This window comes from Chenopodium album, chromosome 2 (genome assembly GCF_948465745.1).
Source record: "Chenopodium album chromosome 2, dcCheAlbu1.1, whole genome shotgun sequence".
Taxonomy (NCBI): Eukaryota; Viridiplantae; Streptophyta; class Magnoliopsida; order Caryophyllales; family Amaranthaceae; genus Chenopodium; species Chenopodium album.
This window is the reverse complement of record NC_137835.1, coordinates 21305876-21319839: the sequence shown is the minus strand read 5'-3', so window position 1 is coordinate 21319839 and position 13964 is coordinate 21305876. Positions and strand designations below refer to the sequence as shown.

Below are 13964 nucleotides of genomic sequence, written 5' to 3'. Positions count from 1 at the left end.
CTATATCATTTTTTTCAATTATGATTCTCATAATGTTCTCATATTGCTCATCTTTAAAGGATAATATTTTACTATTTGCTTAAAAAGAATGATGGCCTCCGAATGTAAAATCCAAGAAATAATTAAATAATTTTCTCGGTTTTATCATTCAATATCTTTTTTTTTTAGAATTATAATAATTTTTTGTATCATACTTTTTTTTTTTTTTGTCGAATCACAGTTTTTGCGAATTTTTTTATTTATTATATCTCTAGGTATCAAGTTGGAATTAGTTAGATTAGACACGAAGCACATATTCATGTAGTCACATAAGTACATAAAAGGAACTGTCAAAGCATATAATATCATTCTAAGGTCAAGGCTTGGGTGTCCAAGGGTACCATATCTTAAGAGACGATGCACGAATCAATCACTCAACGTGTTGAACCACGACATAGCCCTCCCAACATTTTGTTGGCGATATGGGTGGGAAGATTGTTAGTGATTTCGGAATAGAAGCCTAGTGTCGGCAGCCCCTAACAATTGAGCTAATCCCTAATGGTTAAAGTGTGTTATGCTTATGCATGATGCAATGTTGCTTGTTTTGTTTTTACTTTTGTGAAAAAGGAAGATATTCTGCGTTCAAGTTTTGCTCTCTAACTAGAGATTATCCAAGTTAGCCATCGTTACAACCCATAGGTAACCTGATGTTGGAAACCTTGGACCATAACTAAGAACTAATCTTGTAACCTCTAAGTCCCCAGCGGAGTCGCCACTGTAAGGAGGGTGTTCCCATCATAGGGGATCTTCCCCTTATATGCCAATTGGCCCTTTAGAAGCCTAGGACATTACACTTGTTAGGGTCTATTAGGATTTGAGTTCCTAACTGTTTGGGAGACCTTGAATTAGAACTGATCTTGTCATCACGCTTTTTTATAAGAAACAAATAGGGAGTCGCCAATGAGTTTTAGGAAAACTCATAAACCTCGTTCATGCCTTTCTCCCATGTGGAGTTCATGGGATAATTAGCACGAATCGTAAGTTTACCCATGCCCAAATTGGTCTACATAAACCAGAAATGAGTTCGGGAGCGAGGGTATTAAAATAACGTTACTTTTAGGGAGGAATCGATATTCTAGCCCTAGTGCGACCTCTACTAGCTCTTCCTTTATTTTTCACAATTTTATCACCAAACAATATATGCAACGCGATACCTAAAACTAAGTTAGTTGATTTTATTTACACGCATTAATCATGTAGGAATTACATTGCAAAATTCGTTATTCTTATTTAATCAATATTCGTGAAAGGACAATAAATAAACAATATTCGCCTTGTCTTAAGTGATAAAACAACAATTAATTATTCAAATTCTAGTCTTGATTAACGAAAGAGTACTATGTAAATTAATTAATTAAAAGTTTGTTTAAAGTGATCAAACAACACTAATTAATTAATTAAAGTTATTTAAACAATAAAAGAAAAGTGATTTATCTAAGTGCTCAGGAAACTAATCGTTCTTCTTTTATGCTAAATCTCCGTCTTATGCGTTTTTTGACTTTCTTTCTTCTTCGTATCTTCAAGAACTTCAATGGATGGATTAGAGTTAAAGAGTAGATGGGAAGAAAGAGGGAAAAGTAGTATGATAGTAAGAAGGTTTGAGAGAGATTAGGGTTTTCAGAATCTTGGTTTAGTATTAAAACAGAATAAAAAGAATAATTCATTGATATTAAAACTAGAAACAAATTCATAAAGGTACAAAAAAAAATATTAAAAATGAATAAAAAGAATAGCTCATTGATAAAGCATTGATGGTAGACTAAAAAATTAATGATACTTGACCTTTTCTATAGTTATAATTATGTGGTTTATTTGTATAGGAGTAAAATTTTAGTGTTAATTGGAAACTCATATTAATTATAATTATGTGGTGTATTGATATTATTAAAATTTTATTATTAATTTGTTTTTCAAGATGGATGTCAATGTTTTATTTAAATATATTCTATCATATAAAAAGATTTTAAAACTAAAAAGATTAAAAATCTATCAACATTAAAGCTCAAAGATATATAACTTCTATTTACTAAACAAATCTATCTAATAATCCTTACGTGATATCTAAGATTTATATATTAGTGATATGATTAGATAGATTATATTAACAAATTACGTGAAATTTTTATCAATTAATAAATTACGTTAAACTAAATAGAATTATGTGTTTTTTTTTACAAAAAAAAATATACATAAATCTAATTTGTCACGTAAGTAATTGTATTTGTAACAATTGAAGATCGTATATGTTAAGGCTGAAATTCCAATTTCATTACGTTAGGGACTCTAGTATATAAATCATGAAAAATGGAAAGATGAACTCTTCCAAATAAATCCGGGTCGAATCCATTTTGTAGATTATGAACAAGTGAACTATTGAAAAATGCCAAAATTTTTGGTGGTGTTTCTTTATGATCATGATAAATAGAAAATTCAATATTTTAAAAGTCAATACCATGTGAAAATAAACTTTTTGAGTGATTTGGTTGCTGAGTTTCCTGTTGTAGGCGGAATTTAAATTACGGAAGATTACCCTATAAATGGTATTTCTATGAGGGTAAAATATAATGAATGTGAAAAAGGAGATTATAGTAAATCATAAAGAAGTAAATTCAACTGATGAGGTAACATATGTAGTTGTATTTGTTGATATTTGTGATCAAAACTCATATGTTAGTTATCAGAACTCATATGGTGATTCGAGTTTAATTATAATGGAGATGCAAATGTTAATTATCAGAACCCATATTTACCCCCCTAGTGCACCCTTCACATGTTCTACAATATATTTGACAAGGGAAGTAATTTGCAATACCATATTTCAATAACTTGAAATAGCTTATTAAGGAGGTAACCAATCGTGAGGAACCTTTATTGTAAAGGTCAGGTTAAAAATCAACGGAGACACTCAATGATGTCGTGAATTTGGTTAAAGAAGCTACAAATATTGTAAAGGAGATACCACATTTGATTATAAAATATAGGAGTGTGGAAAGTGCTTTCAGTCTTAGGCATTCCCTAATTGAAAAGATTGTTTCTGATGCTTGTGAAAAGATTGTTTTTTGTTAAGAAATTGCAAACAAATTGCCAATATTAGACAGAGTTTTTCAATGCAAGGAAAAATTTGAGAAAATAAAAGTAGATGAGATTTTTTATATTTAGAGATCCATACATGCAGGTGATGATTATTAATCCCAAGATTTATTGGAATCGGGAGAGTAGCTCTAACCATTTAAGCTATCCTTCACTCTCTCGAAAATGATAGTAGATGAGATTTTTACTATCAGAAGGTTGTATATAACTATGGTAAGGAGTGTTAGTTAACATTATATTTGTAGCAAGTTTTAAGGTTTAGTTTTGGTCGCACATATTTCTAATTATTGTCTGAGTCTTTTCAAACACTTTTTGTATTACCCTGTCATTAAAATTGGTAGTCCTTCCAAAAGCATTTTTTATGACTTGCTACATGTTGGTAACATTGAATATCATTTATGATTCAACCAATCCCCTTTCACCTTTTCCTCTTTCCGACTTCTTTACTTGTTTTCTCCCCTTAGTGCCGTATTCCTTGCTTGTTTGCTTCTCTTTCTTAATTATCTTCCTGGGGATGAAGCCTAGGCAATGCATAATTTGATAATTGATTCAGTTTTCTATTTATGTTTCAATAATTATTCAAATTAATACAATGCTTAATTAAAAAGTTGGAAATTTTCAATGGTAGACATGTAAAATTGCACATTCTCAATGGTAGTATAATATATTTTTTTAATATTCTCCCAAATGGCATAACTATTGATAATCTTACCAAACATGACTATTTTTTGTAATTAACAACTAATTATCTTAATTAAACCATAATAAACCAAAAAAACTAGCCACCCCACCCAAGCCCCTGCCAACCATCTCCCTACCCAAACCATCATCCCCCGCAAGCGCGTACTGCCCTTGAAACCGTGCTCCGGCCACACCCCCTCCTCTCCCCTCGAAAGCCACCCACTCCCCACTGACCGAAACCAAAACAATATATTTATTGTGGTCCACTTAAGATTTTTTGTATCTAGATAAGTAGTTTCTCTAAAATTATATCACTTCACATGGTTATATTTCTAGTACTTCCTCCCTCTTTTTTATGTATATCATTATGTATCATTGTAAGCCGTGTGAGTACTATACTGGATCATTTACGCATAATAAACTCCATAACAGTCGTTAGATTATTTACGAGGAATATTTTAGTTGTCAATATATCTATTTCCATCAGATTCATAACAAAATATTTGAGTTCCATAAATTCGCTATTACAGAGGTCATTTAGACTACGAATTTAAACAGCGGTCTTAGGGAAGACCTCTTGGACACAACATGAAGTTCCAAACATATACAGAAACAAATGTTTACAAATAACACATCCAATGCAGCACAATTACTAATAGTTTTGAAATAAAAACAAGAGTGCCATCATTACAAGGAAGCACCCCTAATCTTGATACATATGCATCGATGGCAGATAAATTATATTACATACTAATAGTAATGGATAAAGGATCAACACAAATTCACAACCCCATTGCAATAAAGCAAATTAAAGTAGATCTTTTAATACTTAACAAATTCTAAGTAAGTGTTCAACAAGCACCATAGTACTCCAATTTTGCACCCAAAGCCTTGAATCAAGAGGCAGGATGAAAAATTTGATTTAGACAAATATTGCAGCCGTACTTGATTTTACCAACTGTGCAGGACGCATAAAAAAGATCAGATAAAAAGAAAATATATATGGACATAAAAAAAAAAGGTGCATCTCTTAATGCTAAGCCATCTCTAACAGAAAAGGGGTGATTTTCTTTGTAGCTAATCATGATCATCCAAAATTCAATAGCATTCGGTATGTGCATGAAGATTCACAAGTTACATTTCCGATAAAAGAATAATCCATATGTATGGCAACAAAACAGTACTCTTTCCGTTTCAAAATGATGTTCTTATTTCGTAAATCGATGCAAATTTTTACCCATCTTTGGCTGCAAATAACTTTAATCTCACACTAGCAAAAATTATAAAACTAAGATATTAATAATCTACTCATCAAGACGAATAAAACTAGATCCCACATGACTATATTTGTTCTTATAAATTAAGATAAATTTAGAAGATTCTCTCTTTTTTAAAAAAGTAAAACATTCAAGAACTTCATTATGGAACGACGGAGGGAGTAGTAACCTTTTCTAGAAAAGATACCCTTCCTTATATAATTAAATGAAAAGTAATAATTTTAGAATCAAAACTTGTAAACTTACACAATATTTTGTTACTAATCTATATATGTGGTCTTGTTGAATTCATATCAATGTATGCTCCTATCCGGTGGATCATTTGCATATTTCGAAACAATGAACCATTTGAATATTTCAAAGTAATGAATCATTTGCAAAGTTCAAAGTAATGAAACATTTACATATTTCAAAGTCAATCTAAAAATTATTTCATTAGATCTTGTTTAGATGAACTCGTGAACTAAGCACGGTAGCATTTAGGTACGTTCATGAAAATTTACCGTTAACATATACATGGGTAAGAGAATGATGATTGGCAACATGATAATAAAAATAAATGATAAGGGCGAAAAAAAAACTCATTAATATATATATTACAAGGTAGCAATCATGAACGAGTCTTAAGCCTGAGATGGAGTAACAAATAAGAGTAATGGAGTAATCAGCATTGCGGTCTGCATAAAAAAAGTCTCATGGGTAAAAATCCTCATCCTCGAGGGCTTTGGTTTTAGGCTTAGCAATGAAGTTACAAAGGATATGATAGCATCCCAAATGAAATTTCTCACGAAGATATGCATTGTTTTAACCTTCAACAAGTTTATAGTCTGTGTTTTGTACTCAAGACAATGATATATCAATAAGATTAAAACCAAGCAATCGCGAATAATTAAAATTTTGTACAAAAATAAGAGTTTGTGAATTGTGATTACGTACGTGCTTGATGTATGCTTGATCTACACAACGAACAACAAGATCCTCAAATGCACCTGGGCCAATAGTTTGAAAATAGCCAGAATGTCTCTCAAGAGGAGCCAAACAAAATCCAATTCAAGGAGTCAAAGGACATGAAATTGTTCTTGAAATGAGAAAAAGAACGATCAATTCGATCTTATAAGTTAACATAAAATATGAAATTGAGAGCATGTTAGGTATGTGTATTTTACAGCTAGGAAACGAAATCCTGAATTCATTTCCCTTTTAGCTTGTATGGTTGAAGGTAAAGGGAAACAATTTACCCTATATAGAGGTAATGTATTGATTCCACTCATTTGTTACATCTCTAGAGCCTAAGGTTACAAACTTGATTTCTCCCCTTGTTAAGGTAGGGAAACATATACAAATATACAAGTGGTTAAGTATAATAGTTATACCAAACAACTTACAATTGCAATAGTTTTCGTCTCTCTTTTACCTTCGTTCTCATTGGATTTCATTCCTTTATTCTTGTTTCCTCCAATCATAACAAACATACCCAAAATTGAACATTAATTAAAAACAGTATATTGATAAATCAGACATAACAACAACAAAAACAAATACAACAGTTCCATTGTGGCCTGTTTGGATTCATTGATTTCATTTCAAATTCAAAATAGTCCAAATTCAAAGGTAGTTCAAAACAGGTCTGTTTAGATTCATTAATTTCAGTTCGAAATTCAAAATGGTTCAAATTCAAAGTTAGTTCAAAATAGGCCCATTTGAATTCATTGATTTCATTTCGAAATTCAAAATGGTCTAAATTCAAAGTTAGTTCAAAACAACCTACAAAAGAGTAACTGGAATGACATATGTTAGTTTGTCATTTAATGTTTTGAAATTCCTAACATCTAGCTTTGCTCTTTCTCTCTCCTTAATCTCTAATACCCAGCTTCTCTATCCTCCCCCACCAAAGCAACACTTTTATGTTGTCACCACTACATCTACTTGGACTACCTACAAAATTGTAGAATTTTAAGATTAGATATTTAAAATTGAAAACCCTAAAAGACAAATCCAAACTAGATTGGAAAATATCAAACTAGGTCAAAAATTAGAATTTTAAACTAGTTATGATTTACACGTCTGTAGCGTGTTGAACTATGAGAATTTCTCAAGCTCTAGTAACTTTAGTCCACAAGACCTCTAGGACTTTGTGGGGCCCATGTATGTCATTATTCAAAAAGCATTTTACTAAAAATAAATGTTTATATTAAGGAGAGAACAAAGATGTGGGCTCCCTTTGTCATAAAAGTTGTCTAACTTTTGATGTTTTTTCTGCCATTAGCATGAGTTTTCTTATTCTTCCCCTCATTCACAATATTATTATTATTATTATTATTATTATTATTATGGCACGCAATAAAAATTTGCAAAATAATTTGTTTTTCCATTGAATTCCTTCTAATTCATTGTTATGAGTTTTGTAAATTAATGAGATATTAGGGACGATATATCAGCTCATTCTTGTTGTTACCATAATTACATCAACTACCATTAATACAATTTAGGTTCACTGTTGGTATTACTTAATATTTTGCAAACTATATATGTTAACTTTAATTCCTCTGTTAATAATTAATTATTGATATTTGTGTTGGTATGGGTTTACTTATGGTTGTTTTATCTATATTTGTTAATAATACCAATAAGGTGTACGTTGGTACTCCCTCCGTCCCATAATACTTGACTCACTTTTCATTTTTGGCCGTCCCACAATATTTGATACATTACTAATTATGGAAATGGATCACTGTAAAAAAAAATTATTTTTCTTTACACTCTATGGGCCCACTGCTTTTTAGAATTTTATTAAAAAAATTTAGGGCATGTTCTCATTTTTAGCTTAACTGAGCTGAACTGAACTGAACATAAATGAACTTATTAGAGATTAACTGAACTGAATTGAGCTAAAATGAATATTTTATGAGAGAAGGAAATTTAGAGCTGAACTGAACTGAAATCAAAATAATCTGATAAGAACAGTGCCTTAGACTACGCTAGTACCCTCCCCCCTTCATGACAACTAGCCTCGCCTAGTTTTAGCAATAAAGTAATATAAAAGAGCATCTTTTCTACAATTAACAAATATATTAAAAAGACCCACTCTCATTTTTATTAAACTACGTGCTCCCTCCAACGTTCCAAGTATTATGGGACAGAGGGAGTATGATTTTACTTAAACGGTTCATTTAATTGGTATGGGTTTAATTACTTATTGTTGGTATATCTATCTCTGTTAATAATACCAATAAACAGATTAACATGTACGTGTGTATGGGCTTACTTAAACGGTTCATTCAATTGGTACCATCTAATGTTAAACCTTCGTATATTATATAAATCCACGTTACGCATATCTTGAAATATTTGGATAATGGAAACCTTTGATTATCCACACTTTGGCATTCAACTACTTGTAAAGGATTCTAATCGTTATTTAAATTTTATGCTTTCAGAATTAATGTGTAAGACTTTTTATACTCTCTTGATTATGTTATTGTTTCAGACTTATTATGTTATTGAGCAAGACTTATTATGATGTCTTGATTTTTATAAGAATTATTGTAGTGGTTTACACTAGTTATGTTAAAAAATTGTACTACCCCTTCTATGGTGGTATATATGGTATCAAAATCTTTTCGATTGATATGTGATGAGTGTCATTTATGGCAATCATAGGGTAGTGTTTTAGGATGTTTTCACCTTATTTTTCATGCTTTTCTTTTATCATTTTGGCACTTCTCCTTTAGTTTCTCTATTTCTTCTTTCTTCGTGTTTTACTTTCCATTATGTTCTTTTCTTCGTGTTTTTCTTTTATATTGCTCTTTTTCTCTTCTATTTTCTCTCTTTGGTTTCTCTTGTAGGTGCTTAAGGACTTAGCTCCGCAAAGGAATCAAGAGGAGCAAGAAGAGCTAAGCAAAGGAGTTTCAAGCCTCTTGGAGATGGCTCGGAGAGGGCGCTCTGCATCTTCTCTTTGCCGCGGGCGCGGATCCTGAGGGCCGTGGGCGCGGGTTAAGTGCATCAATTTGGTGATTTTGGGCAGGAACTCTCCGCGCCCTAGTCGCGGTCTAGCCGCAGCCGTGAAGAATCTGGAGATACCGCTCCAGATAGAGAAACCGCGGCCCCCCTGTCTTCACCTGGAACAAGGCATCTGCCATGACCTGAGCCAGGGAAGCGGGTGACTTCGTCGCGGGCGCGGGCTACAATACCCGCGGGCACGAGTCTTGCCCAGATTGCCAAACGGAGTTAGTTATGGGCTCTGTACCCATTTCTGCGCGCCCGCGGGATTTTCTTGGAGAGGGCGCGGCCGATCAGTTTTTCTTCTTTGTCTATAAATACTCTTGTAAATCCTTTTGAAGGCTAAATTTTAAATAATATTTCATTTGTTTAGTTTTTAGAGAGAGAAAATAGAGAGAATTTAGAGAGAAAGTAGAGATTGTAATGCTTGGATTTGATTTGTAATTCAACATTGCTTCTTCAATCAAGTTTGGAATTCTTCTTCATATCAATGAAAGTTTGTGAGATTTCTTTCCTTTGAATTTACTTCAATTGCAATTTTCTTTTATGCTTGAATGTTTGGTTTGGATTTCAATTTAGTTTTGAGAATTTGTTGATTGATTGTGTTTCCTTTTGATTTAGCTTGAGATGAATATGTTTGTGATTGAATTTGTTTTGGATTTCAAATTCACCATGATTAGTGAGTAGATTAGTTGCTAGGGAGAAGGGGAAGCATGCTTGATTGATGATTTTTGCTTGTTGATGATCATTGATTGATTGAATTGTTGCAATAAAATAGGTTGACATAGTTGTGCATGTGATTAATTAGACTGGGAGTGATCAACCTATAAGATTAATCTAGATTGCATTGCAAATTTCAATGACTTGAACCCTTGATTTGAGAATTGCTTTAATTGATTGAATTTGATTGTGATTCTCATTGTTAGCCATTCATAGTGAACCCTAGCTTGGTTTATAGGAGATAACCTTTGAATTCCTTTGATTGCAACTATTGTTTGTCCCTTGCAATGTTTGAATCAATTGAGTGATCTATCAATTAGCATAATTGCTGAGCTTGCATATGGAACCTATATCCCTAGTGTTTAGCATATTGATTGAATTCTTTTATTTGTCTTGATTCTTGTTATTCTAGTTACCAAACTCAACCATTGATATTCTTCGATTTAGCTTAACACTAGACTATAGCATAGCTCCTATTCATTCCTTTGGGTTCGACCCTTGACTTACCACGTTCTCGTATAAGGTTTGTTAAGTGTTTATAAATCTAGTTTGACCAAGGGAGAATTAGATGACGACCTAGTTTTACCCCTTGTCAAAATGGCGCCGTTGCCGGGGAATGACATTGGTGCTTTGTTATAGTTGTTGAGTCTATTGCATTCTAAAAAAAACAAAAAGATTTTCCACTTAAAGGCTACACTTGTAGCCGTGCTACTAATCATTTTCTTTGAGTTGTATGAATAGAGCACGTGGTCATTCACTAGTGCCATTTGATCCGGAGATTGAGAGGACTATTACAAGATTAAGGGTTTCTAGGCGATCTTTTAGCTCTAGCATTTCAAGTGAGGAAGAACCGCAACAAGAGGAACAAGCAAGAATGGGAGAGAATCAGAGAGTGGCCTTGAAAGAATTGGGGATTCCCGGTGCTTATAGATTTGAGAGTGGAATTGCTCCACCTACAACACCGGTAACTGATTTTGAAATTAGGTCGGCTATGATCACTTTGATAGAGAGGCGACAATTTAGTGGAGCCAAGCATGAGAGCCCGCTAAATCATCTCAAGGAATTTGAAAAATATTGCAATACTATCAAGGTGAACGGAGTTTCCCAAGAATTCATCCGCCTCAAGCTCTTTCCCTTTTCTCTCATTGGGCGTGCTTTAGAATGGCTAGACAAGGAGGTTAAGCCGAATTCACTTACTACATGGGACGAGGTTGCAAAAGAATTTCTAACCAGTTTCTATCCACAAAAGAAAACGGTAAAGGCAAGAGCTTTGAGTCAAGGCTTAAAACAAAAGCCAAGTGAGAGCCTCTATGAAGCGTGGGAGAGATATAAGGAGTATCAAAGGGAGTGTTCTCACCACGGGATTCCAACCTATCAAATTATTCAAATTTTCTACGGAGGCCTAAGTTCCCAAGGCAAGTCATGCCTTGATGGAGGAGCCGGAGCTCCCATCATGAATAGGACGGAAGAAGTGGTGGACATCATTGAGGATGTTGTGAGTTACTATTGATAAATCATATTTATATAGTTTTATTTAGGTACGTTTATGCTAGTTTAAGAGCTTTTTTATAGTCTTCTTAGTCGATTTTGGAGTCATGTCTGCATAATTCATTATATGTCGCTCTATTACGCTCCGTTTGTGTTTTTCTTAATGTTTCAGGTGATTCCATAGTCATTTGGAAGCTTTCAAAGTGTTTAGAGATGATTCGGATGATATTTGAATGGAAATCGATGGATCGAGTTCATTGATTGAGGGATTTATGCTCGTGGATGTTGGTTCTAAGGATTCTATGCATGGAAAATGAAAATAGCATCCACGAGAGTCGCTATGGACCTTACGGAAGCGAATTCGAGTTAGAAACGGAGAAGAACGAAAGCTTGCAAGGTGTCCAAAAATGACCTTTGCTCACTGTTTTGACCATAACTCGAGTTCTACATATCGAAATTAAGTGATTCAAGTTTCATTGGAAACTAGACTTGAATAGCTTTCCAATGATAGGTTGCAAGCCTCGAGAAAATTCCTAGGACAGAAGTTATGAGCGTTTGAAACTAAGAAATGCAGTCAGCCACCCGAGGGATATAGTTGCGGGTCTGTCCTGCGCCCACCCGATGCCCGCTGCCACCACTGCCAGGGCGCGGGAACCATCTTCCGGCCGAGATTTTGGTCGAGTGGTTGAGAAGCATTTTGGAGCCACGAGTGACCTTAAGTCTTCACTTCTTTTCACGTCATCGGTCTACCGACTTTATTTGTTGCCATATCATCATCTACCATCCAATAATATTGTAGCTTATGCATTTATTTATTTATTTATTTTTATTTTAATTAGCTTAGAATTAGACTTGAATATAAATACTTGAGGGATTTTATTTTCCTCTCCTATGCTTTATTTTCTAGATTAAACGCTTCTTAGTTTTCTTTCTCTCCATTGTTGAACCCTAGCTTTTCATTCTTCATAAATTCAATCATCGAGGTGTTTCAATTATTCTTTTCGTTCTTTATTTATTTTATTAATTATGAATTCAAGTTTGTTTATCTCTTTTGTTTTGTTTATTTCAATTATGAGTGAGTAGTCGTTTTCTAGGGTTAAGTGAGGGAAGCCATGTTTATACCATGATTATTTGTGCTTAATTATTTATAAATTTATGAATTAGGGTTTGAATAATTCCAATTTATTTGTGCTTTATTGTTGATTCAAGTAATTGGCCAATATCATGAGTTAATTATTTAGCTAATAAAAATTAGAATTGAAAGATCATATTTTTAGAGGCTTAATTACAATTGGCGAATTTGATTATGTTAGCGACCGAACTACATATGTTAATTCGTAAGTGTTAATTCTCGACCGTAGGATTAATAAGTGCTTTAATTATTCGACCTAATTTGTTTATTAATGGATTGTTTGCAATTCTTGGTTTGGTATAAGCATGGTGGACAGAACGTTTGCCCTAGATTTTAATTATCTGAGAGCAACATTATTTTTATTATTGTCATACTTTAGTTAATTAATTATTAAACCACTCTTAGTTTATTAAAATAGTTTATAATAATTGGGCAAAAACTAACAGAACCTGTCTCCCTGTGGGATTTGACCCGTATTTGCTTAGTCTCTGCTAACAACAGACACCGTGCACTTGCGGTATAACTTTTTATTCATCAAGTTTTTGGCGCCGTTGCCGGGGAGACGGCTAGATTCTATTAGTTTTAGTTTTATTGTTTGAACTGTTTTTATTGTCCCATTGGAACTTCTAGTTTCAATTGGGACATTCTCATTGCTTTTTTTTCTTTTTGTTTATGCCCAGGTCAAAACGAACAGCTGATTTGATCCCTACGGATCTGGACTTGGACAAGACCCTTAGGCAACTCAAAAAATAAGGGAAAGGGAAGCAGAAAAAGACCCACCCACAGAAGAGCTCTACAACACAGTCTGACACACGCAAAGAGATGACTGATAATAGGTCTCTTAATTCTTACGGAGTACCATCCCAAGATGGCATTCCAACGGGTCTTAAAATGCCAGCAATCACTGCAGAGAACTTTGAAATTAAACCCGCATTGCTCAGTATGGTCCAACAAAATCAGTTTAGCGGCCATCATATTGACGAGCCAATTAATCACTTGCAGAGATTTCAACAATTATGCTCCACTGTTCATCACAAAGGAGTCACTCAAGATCAATTTAAGGTGATGTTGTGTGGATTTTTCCTTCACGATAGAGCTCAAAAGTGGTTGAACACTGTCGAGGAGACGGAGTGGAGCAAGATTTCTCAAACATTCCTCAAAGAATATTTTCCCCCCTGAAAAAACTGAAAAGATTCGACATCAAATATCAACATTTTCTCAAGAGTCGGGGGAATCTCTTAGGGAAGCATGTTATAGATTCTTAGATCTTCAATGATCATGCCCGCATCACAATTTTGAGAAGTGGAATCTTGTTTGTATTTTCTATAACGGACTAGAACCCGAGACTAAATGTATTGTTGATTCTGCCACAGGTGGTGTTTTCCTTGACAAGACAATCGAGGAAGGGTATGATTTCCTTGCAAATCTTGCAGCCAATCATTTTTCTTCTCCAAGAACACGAGCAAATAAAGGGAAGATAGAAGTTGAAGCCTATTCAATCTTAACTTCTCAGATGGCTCCATTAACTGCAAAGATTG

General features: G+C 33.7%; 1 non-coding gene across 1 annotated transcript; it reads right to left on the bottom strand.

The window, feature by feature from the left end:
* Window positions 1-13616: 13616 nt before the first annotated feature.
* On the bottom strand, window positions 13617-13722 carry LOC145608641 (small nucleolar RNA R71). Its single transcript, XR_014105858.1, has one exon. It is a non-coding gene; the product is annotated as a small nucleolar RNA R71 (small nucleolar RNA).
* Between the last annotated feature and the right edge of the window lie 242 nt (window positions 13723-13964).